This window comes from Nomascus leucogenys, chromosome 2 (assembly GCF_006542625.1).
Source record: "Nomascus leucogenys isolate Asia chromosome 2, Asia_NLE_v1, whole genome shotgun sequence".
NCBI classification, from domain to species: domain Eukaryota; kingdom Metazoa; phylum Chordata; class Mammalia; order Primates; family Hylobatidae; genus Nomascus; species Nomascus leucogenys.
The window spans coordinates 152,178,673-152,186,994 of NC_044382.1; positions in this window are offsets into that span (position 1 = coordinate 152,178,673).

Genomic DNA, 8,322 nt, shown 5'->3' on the forward strand with positions numbered 1-8,322 from the left:
TGGGATGTTTGGAAGTGTAATTGGTTAAGGATGAAATCATCCTGCATCTAGGGTGGCCCTAAATGCAATGACTAAGTGTCCTCATAAAACAGTAGATAAGGGCCAAGTGCAGTGGCTCTCACCTGTAATTTCAGCACTTCGGGAGGTCAAGGTGGGTGGATCATGAGGTCAGGAGATTGAGACCATCCTGGCCAACATGGTGAAACCCCATGTCTACTAAAAATACAAAAGTTAGCCGGGTGTGGTGGCATGCACCTGTAGTCCCAGCTACTCTGGAGGCTGAGGCAGGAGAATCGCTTGAATCTAGGGGTGGAGGTTGCAGTGAGCTGAGATTGCACCACTGCACTCCAGCCTGAGCGACAGAGGGAGATTCCATCTCAAAAAAAAAAAAAAAAAAAGAGAGAGAGAGAGAGACAACACAGAGACAGAGGAGAAGCCCACCTGAGGATGGAGGCAGACACTGGAGTGATGTGGCCACAAAACAAGGAACACCTGGAGCCACCAGGCGCTGGAAGGCTGCAAGAGGCAGGAAGGCGCTTCCCTAGAGCCTCCGGAGGCAGTGGAGCCTTGCCCACACCTTGATTGCAGACTTCTGGCCTCCAGAGCTGGGAGAGAATATATTTCTGTTGTTGTAAGCAACCCCAGATCAGGGTACTTGCTGTGGTAGCCCCAGAAAGCAAATACTAGGGTGACTGAGAGCCTCAGCCTTTGAGATCCCATCATCACCACCTCCCGAGTCGCCATGGGCATGTGACCTCGGGCCGTCAGCATCTCAGGGTGTTGGCTCTGCTCAAAGCCATCCATCCTCGTCCACACTGCACCTTGTCCAGGCCTTGTTCGAGTTGGTCACCTGAGCCTGTTATTGACGGTCTGTCTGTCCTCCCCTGTGCAAGTATGGGGATGGTGCGATGCTGCCATTTGTCAAACAAGAGCCCTGGAAAGCTAGAGGTACAACCAAAGACAGAAAAATAAGCAAGATGAGCAGTCGCGGTGCCTCTGTTATTTTCCCAGGACGATTGCTCTTTTCCTCAAATGGGCCTGGGGAAGAAGCAATTCTCACAGATCCTCCTTGACATGAAGGGTGTCAGGGTCCCTGTAGATTTGGCTGGAGTTCCAGAGCTGCTGTGTGATTCAGTTGCCAAGGCCAGATGTGCCCAGGGAGCACTTGAAATGAGGCCTGTGCAACTGAGAAACTGAATTTTTAAAATTAATTTTATTTTAATTAATTTTATTTTAATTAATTTTAATTTAATTAATTTTAATTTAATTAATTTTAATTTAAACTCCAGTCCTTGATTCAGTTATTAAGAAAACCCAAGTATGTGTGGAACAAACTCATATGTGAATCTGCCTTTTTGACTGTAAATTTTATGAACTCTAATTACAGATCACATCTTTCCAATGGAAATTTAACATTCAAATTGAAGTGTGCTGTAAGTGTAAAATATACACCAGATTTTGAAGACCTAGTATGAAGAAAAGAATGTAGGCCAGATGCAGTGGCTCATATCTGTCATTCCACCACTTTGGGAGGTCAAGGTGGGAGTATCGCTTGAGCCCAGGAGTTCTAGACCAGCCTGGACAACGTAGTAAGACCCTGTCTCTAAAAAAAAAAAAAACAAAAACTGGGCATGGTGGCATGCACCTGTAACCCCAGCTGCTCAGGAAGTCGAGATGGGAGGATTCCTTGAGATTGGCAGATTGAGGCTGCGGTGAGTCATGACCATATCATGGCACTCTAGAGTAGACGACAGAACTAGACTCTGTCTCAAAAAAAAAAAAAAAAAAAAATTAAAATACCCCGTTATCCTTTTTTTTTTTTTTTTTTTTTGAGAGGCAGTCTCACTGTGTTGCTCAGGCTGGAGTACAGTGGCGTGATCTTGGCTCACTGCAACCTCCACCTCCCTGATTCAAGATTCTCCTGCCTCAGCCTCCCAAGTAGTTGGGATTATAGGTGCCCGCCACCACACCCGGCTGATTTTTGTATCTTTAGTAGAGGTAGGGATTCACCATGTTGGCCAGGCTGATCTTGAACTCCCAACCTCAGGTGATCCACCTGCCTCGGCCTTCCAAAGTGCTGGGATTACAGGCATGAGCCACTGGACTTGGCCTGCCATTATACTTTTTATATGGATTATATGTTTTGGATATATTGAGTTACATAAAATACATTATTAAAATTAATATTTCTCCCCCTTTTTAAAAATTTTAAAATGTGACAATTAAATAATTTACAATTACATACATGGCTTGCATCATTTCTTTTATACAGCACTGGTCTAGAAACCAAGCTGGAAGTTTGGAACTGATGTGCATTTTAATCTCGACCAATACAGGGTTTTGTGACTTGGGGAAACTGCGAGCTCCCTCCAGACCTCAGGTTCCCAATAACAAATTAAGGACTGGACTGGCCTGGTGGATTCAGGGTACTGAGGGGAACTTGAGATGGGTAGGGCTTTAAAAACCACCACCAGATTAGTTGACCCCAGTTCCTTTCTACTGTGATTTCATGGTTCGGCCGAGGACTGGCTCACACTATTTCCTCTCTGAGGCTGAGCACGTGATGGCACTTGCAACAGGGTTGCTGGGCATGGTTGTGCAGGTTGTTGACTGCACAAAGGAGCCTTTCTTGATTTCCATGAAAGTGCTCTGTGCCCATGGAGAAGAATGTCAAGATTTCTAGATTGGAATAGCATTTCCATTTAAAAGCACTTGCCTATAATCTAGATGTATAAATACAGTAACGGCCCTCTGTTTCCTGAGGCCACTTAAGCATCTGGAGGGAAGGTCTCTGGGATGAGGAATACATTTGCAGAGAAGGAAGAGGGTTGTTGTTGGTTGCAGCAGTGGGGTGGAGAGAATATTCCTGCCCAGTCTCTCCTTTGTAGAGACTTGCATCTTCAAAATGGCCGTCTCAGGCGCTCAACATTGAAAGCTGCTCCATGCGGATCCTGGAAACTCTCACCCTGATGCGAGTGGGCAATGCTGCGGGTTCGGTTTGCATGGAATCGGTCTCTCCCGGTATTTCCTGAGTGCCTACAGCACCCATAGGATCGGCTCACAGTGCGGTGCCCTCTCTCCTTCCCGGCTCCAGGAGGTCTCCATGCTCCAACTCCCACATCTAGGTGGGCCAGGTGCCTCACTTGCTGAAGGAATGGGAACAGGAGTGGCGTGGGCCATTCTGGGGTTTGCGTTGAGTGTGTGGAGCTCCCTGCAGAGCGGCCCCTGGACTGTGTCCTGAGCAGAAACACACTTGGACTATGTGACACCCCTGCTTGTCACCGCGGCGGGCACATTGACTAGCACAGTGTGGGGGAAGGGCTGGTCTTTGCTTGCCCTAAAGGGCTGCACTTCCAGGCAGCAGGGAATGGAGTGGGCACAGCCTTTGTTAGAGTGTCCAGGCCTCCCCGCATTGGCCTGGGCTTCCCTGCAGAGCTTCCCCGTGCCACACGGAGGAGAAAGGTTTCCCAGCTTCCTGTCCTGCTTCCCAGGACTCAGTGCGCTCCCCATGGCCTCCACCCTGCCACCCTTCTCCACACGTGGGTAATTAGCAGCTGCTGGCCAGAGGCTGGCTGCAAGCCAAGGCATTTTCTCTACATGGGAAAAAAAGAAAATGAGGTTATAAGTTCCAAGCCGTGGAAACCACCTAGAACTCCGAGGCTGTTTTGCCGAGCACCGTCCGCGTGGAGTTTTGGAGGGGCGCAGAATCCCCAGCGCCAGGGTGACCGCCTTGCCTCGGCCTGGCCTTGAGGCTCTGCTCTCCCCCGGGGCCCTTGGTTGGCACAAGGAAGGAGGCCTGGAGGATGCTGGATGCCTCTGGACTTCCCAGTGTGCAGGAGCCTGGAGGGAAGGCGGTGGTGGGTGGGTGAGTGGGGAAGGAAGGGGACTGGGCGGACCAGAGGGAGTTTCCCAGAGAGTCGTTGTTGGTGTGGCATGGGGGTGGCTTAGTGGAGCCTCTGTTCTCCCTGCAGCGTTCCACCCCCAATGGGACATGATCGTCACTGATGGAGACGACAGATAACTTCTGAGGTTACGTGAAAGCGGCAACATAGATTGTGAAGCGTGAGTTGAGTCTGGCAAAGCCACTCTGCGTAATGCCAGGGCCTCCCTGCCTGGCATTGTGTCCTGAGTAAGGGGCAGCGCTGGGATCCTTCGGACTCTATGGCCGTGCTCCAAAGCAAACAGATATGCAAATCTCTTTTAATGAGAAAGAAACACATGCTCGTAAAATTCAAACAACACTGCAGCTTGTAAACTAGGCACTTTCAACACAGGGCCACTGCATTTTTCCATACTCCTCTCATTGAGAGGTGGGGTCACTGTCCCCTCCCCTTGACTCTGGGGTCTTATGACCACATCCCCCAATAGAGTTCAGTGGAGCCGGTGCCGTGTGACTTTGGAGGTCAGGTCAGGGAAGGCCACGCAGCTTCCTCCTGGCGCTCTAGAGATGCTTGCTCTGGGGAAAGCTGGCCGCCATATGAGAAGTCCTTCAACCCTAAGGCCGCCATGCTGAAGGGGAAGGTGTGGGTGCCCCGGTCCTCAGTCTGGCTGAGTTCCAGCCAGAAGCAGCTGCCTGCCATGAGGGAGGACCAGCGCGGATGTCCAGCCACGAGGGAGGGCTAGCATGGACATCCAGGCCTGTTGACGTCAGAACTTGGAACTTCGTGAGAGCACAGGGCTCTTCCTCCATTCCCTTGGTGTGTGGTGTGTTCGTGGATTCATTTACTCACTCGTAACTTCATTTATTCACAAATGTTGATTCAGCACCTTGGGCCAGATGTATTTTGAAATTCACGTTTGTTTTTGGATTTTAGCAAGGCAATATGGGTATTAGGGTTCCCCAGAGAAACAGAACCAATAGGAGATATTGATCTATTGTCTCTGTCTCTCTCTTCCTCTCCCTCTCTCCGTTTCTCTCTCTCCCTCTCTCTTCCTCTCTCCCTCTCTTTCTTTCTCTCTCCCTCTATTTATCTTCCTCTCCTTCTCTGTCTTCCTCTCTCTCTCCCTCTGTGTTTCTCTCTCTCTCTTCCTCTCTCTCCCTCTCCCTCTCTCTCTCTCTCCCTGTCCCTCTCTCTCTTCCTCTCTCTCTCTTCCTGTCTCTCTCTGTTCCTCTCTGTCTCTCTCTCCTCTCTCTCTGTTCCTCTCTGTCTCTCCTCTCTCTCTCTTCCTCTCTCTCTTCTTCTCTCTCTCTCTCTCTCTCTCTTCCATTCCCACAGTTATGGAGGCTGAGAAGTGCCATGATCTACCGTCTGCAAGTTGAAGAAACAGGAAAGCCATTGAAAAGTCTGAGTCTGAAGGCCTGAGAACCAGGGGCTCTGATTACCAAGGGCAGGAAAAGATGGGTGTCCCAGCTGAGGCAAAGAGATGCTTCGCTCTTCCTCTGCCTTTTGTTTCTATCTGGGCCTCCACAGATTGTACGGTGCCTGCGTACACTGGGGAGGGCACTCTTCTTTACAGATCAAAAGCTGATCCACCCCACAGACACTCCACAGACACAGAAGTAATGTCACCAGGCTCAGGGCATCCCTTAGCCTCGTCAAGCTGACATGAAATCAGCCATCATGGCACCTCATCAAATATGAAAAGGGGGTGCCTAGGAAAGCATAACTGTAAGGACACTGCTGAAGGGACACTGTCCTGGGAACGCGTGACCCGGGCCACAGTACTAGTGAGGCGGCGTGTCCCCATGTGCTCCTCATGCTTGGTTTCTATTAATACCGTGGCTGTGCAAAGCAGATCCCTCATTTTTTTTCCTCCCCAAGTCACTCTTGCATAGAAGCCCAGGTGGCCCCGGGGGTAGCTCCCTGCTCTTTGGTCACTCTAGGAGAACATGGTGCAAATTAAGCTGCGGCATTTGTTTCAGCCAATGCCGTCCAGCATGACAGGCACAGTTTGCCCTGAGTTGCCTCCATCAACCCCAACCGAGAGGCCACGGGGGTCGAACAGAGCTGCCATCCTGGTGTTTCCCCAGAGCCTGGTATAGGGCCTGCTCAGGGAAGCTGCTCTTGTGGCTGGTCGTCCGCACTGTCCCTCCCTGGAGGCTGGACGTCCGCGCTGTCCCTCCCTGGAGGCTGGACAACCGCGCTGTCCCTCCCTGGAGGCTGGACGTCCACACTGGCTCTCCCTCGAGGCTGGATGTCCATGCTGCCCTCCCTGTGGCCGGCAGTTACTGTGGCTGGCATCCAGGAGTCCAGCTGGGCTGTGAATCGGGGCCTCTGTGCTGGCCCCCTTCAGTGTGGTGGCCCAGGGTTGCCAGACTTCTTATGTGGCAGCCAGCTTCCCCCAGAGCCAGCGTCCCAGTAGCACCAGGCAGAAGCTCTCTGCTCCTCTGATCTGGCCTCGGCAGTGAGGCAGCATCGTTTCTGTTGATTCTTTTGGCCAAGTGACCACAGATCCTGCCCTGATTCATGGGGAGGAGACGTGAACTACCTCTCAGTGAGAGGATGATCAAAGAATGCTGTGGTCATGTTTTAAAACTGCCACACTTTATGGCTTGATTTAATCATTCACATCGTACACATATATCAAACCATCGAGTGGCACAACATAGATATATACAATTCTTCATTTGTCAATTAAGAGAAATGAATAAACATGTCTGGAATGAGTTTTTAAAAAGGGCCACACTTTATAAGCTCTAGTGTTGTTTGAGGGTTTACTAGCATGTCCTTGTTTTGTAGTTTTAAAAAGGCATTTGCATATTTTTCTGTTTGCTTTGGCTATAAAGTCGAAAGGATCCCACCTCTGCCCCTTGCTCAAGGAGCCCCATGTGACTTTCATCTTCCTCTACCTCTGCTAATTTCTCCTCTGAGAAGAAGAGAATAGGCTTCGGATGACAGCTCCTTGGCAAGCAAAATAACAAGGATATCACAAGAAATCAGTGAATGCCGTTGTTTCACGGTCTGCTACAGGAATGCCACGACTTCGCCAAAATCCCAAGTCTCATGCGTTCGAAATTTAAATTTCCCTTGGGCAGTATGGTGCTCGTACAGCGATTTGCTTAACACTTTTAGTGGGTTCTGGGGAGGCCCTTATTACTGTCTCTTTTTTATCTGTTTCTTCGGCGAAAAATGTGATTTTCACGCTAAGTAGAACAGAGAGACTACAGTCAGCCCCAAGTCAGTTCAAGTCAGGTTTGCCACCAAAGGACAATGTACCAAATTTACAAATAAATAATAAAAACAAAAAGAAAAACAAACAAAAAAAAACCCCTTTTGCTTTTCAGAGCCTTGGGTTTGGGTTGTGAATGCGGGATTGTGGCACTGTGATAATTTCTATGGTGACCTTCCATTTCTGGAAAGCAGGGCTGATTTTTCTATGATCTTAATGATATGCAGTTGTCCCTTAAAATATTTAAGTGAAAAAAGTTGAAATATAGTGAGTAAACAGAAACCACCGGTGGAATGCAGATGTCCCTAAAGTGTGTTCGTTTCCCTTGAATGACTTAAATCTAAGGAACTCATATCTAACCCAGCCCCTACTCGAACTGGGAGGGAGAAGTGACTCCTCTGAGCTCCTCCTGGGAGATGGCGTCATAGGTTTGCAGGGCTCAGGTCCCAGGTGAAGGGGCACAACATGCCCCAACTCCCAAAAGGCCCCCCATTTTCCTCCATTCTGGTAACTACCCTTCCCAGGAACCACAATGTTACCTCTGTCACCACTGAGAAGTTGTTTGAGTTTGAGCTTTATGGCCGTGGCACGTGGACTCTTTTGATCATCTTTGTGCTTGTGACTGTGGTTGCCAAATTCTCATTTTCCTTGCTGTATAGTATTCCACGGGGAGACTGTCCTGATTCACTTACCCATTTTACCATTGATGGACATTTCGGCAGGACAGCCACCAACATTCTAGACTGTGCCTTTTGGTGAATGTGCCTCCCTATTTGGGGTGGTAATCTGCCCAGAAGTGTTGCTGGGTCACAGGTGGAGTGTGTGTTCAGCATCAGTAAGTCCTGCCGACTGTCAACTTCAAAAGAGGTTCCAGAGTCTTGCCACTCCTGCTGCTTTGAAAACCTGCCTACCCTTTGCTATAAACAGGCAGTTTTAAAGGATTTGTTTCTTTGCTGGTTTTAATCGCCTTGAAATTCTTGGCGACATAAAATGTGCTCCAAAGGGGATAAAAAGAGAGTGGTGAGAGTTCTTGTTCAAATGGCCTGTCTTCTGGGTCGAAAGGCAAATCTGTTCCTTGCACTACAAGCCTTTGTTCCCTTGCTCCTTGTTTTAATCCTTATTTCTTAGTCCTTGAATAAAACTCCGGGCATCCTGTCAAGTCATGTAACATTGGTTTCATTTTTATTCCTTTTGGCGGGTGCTGGCTTCCCC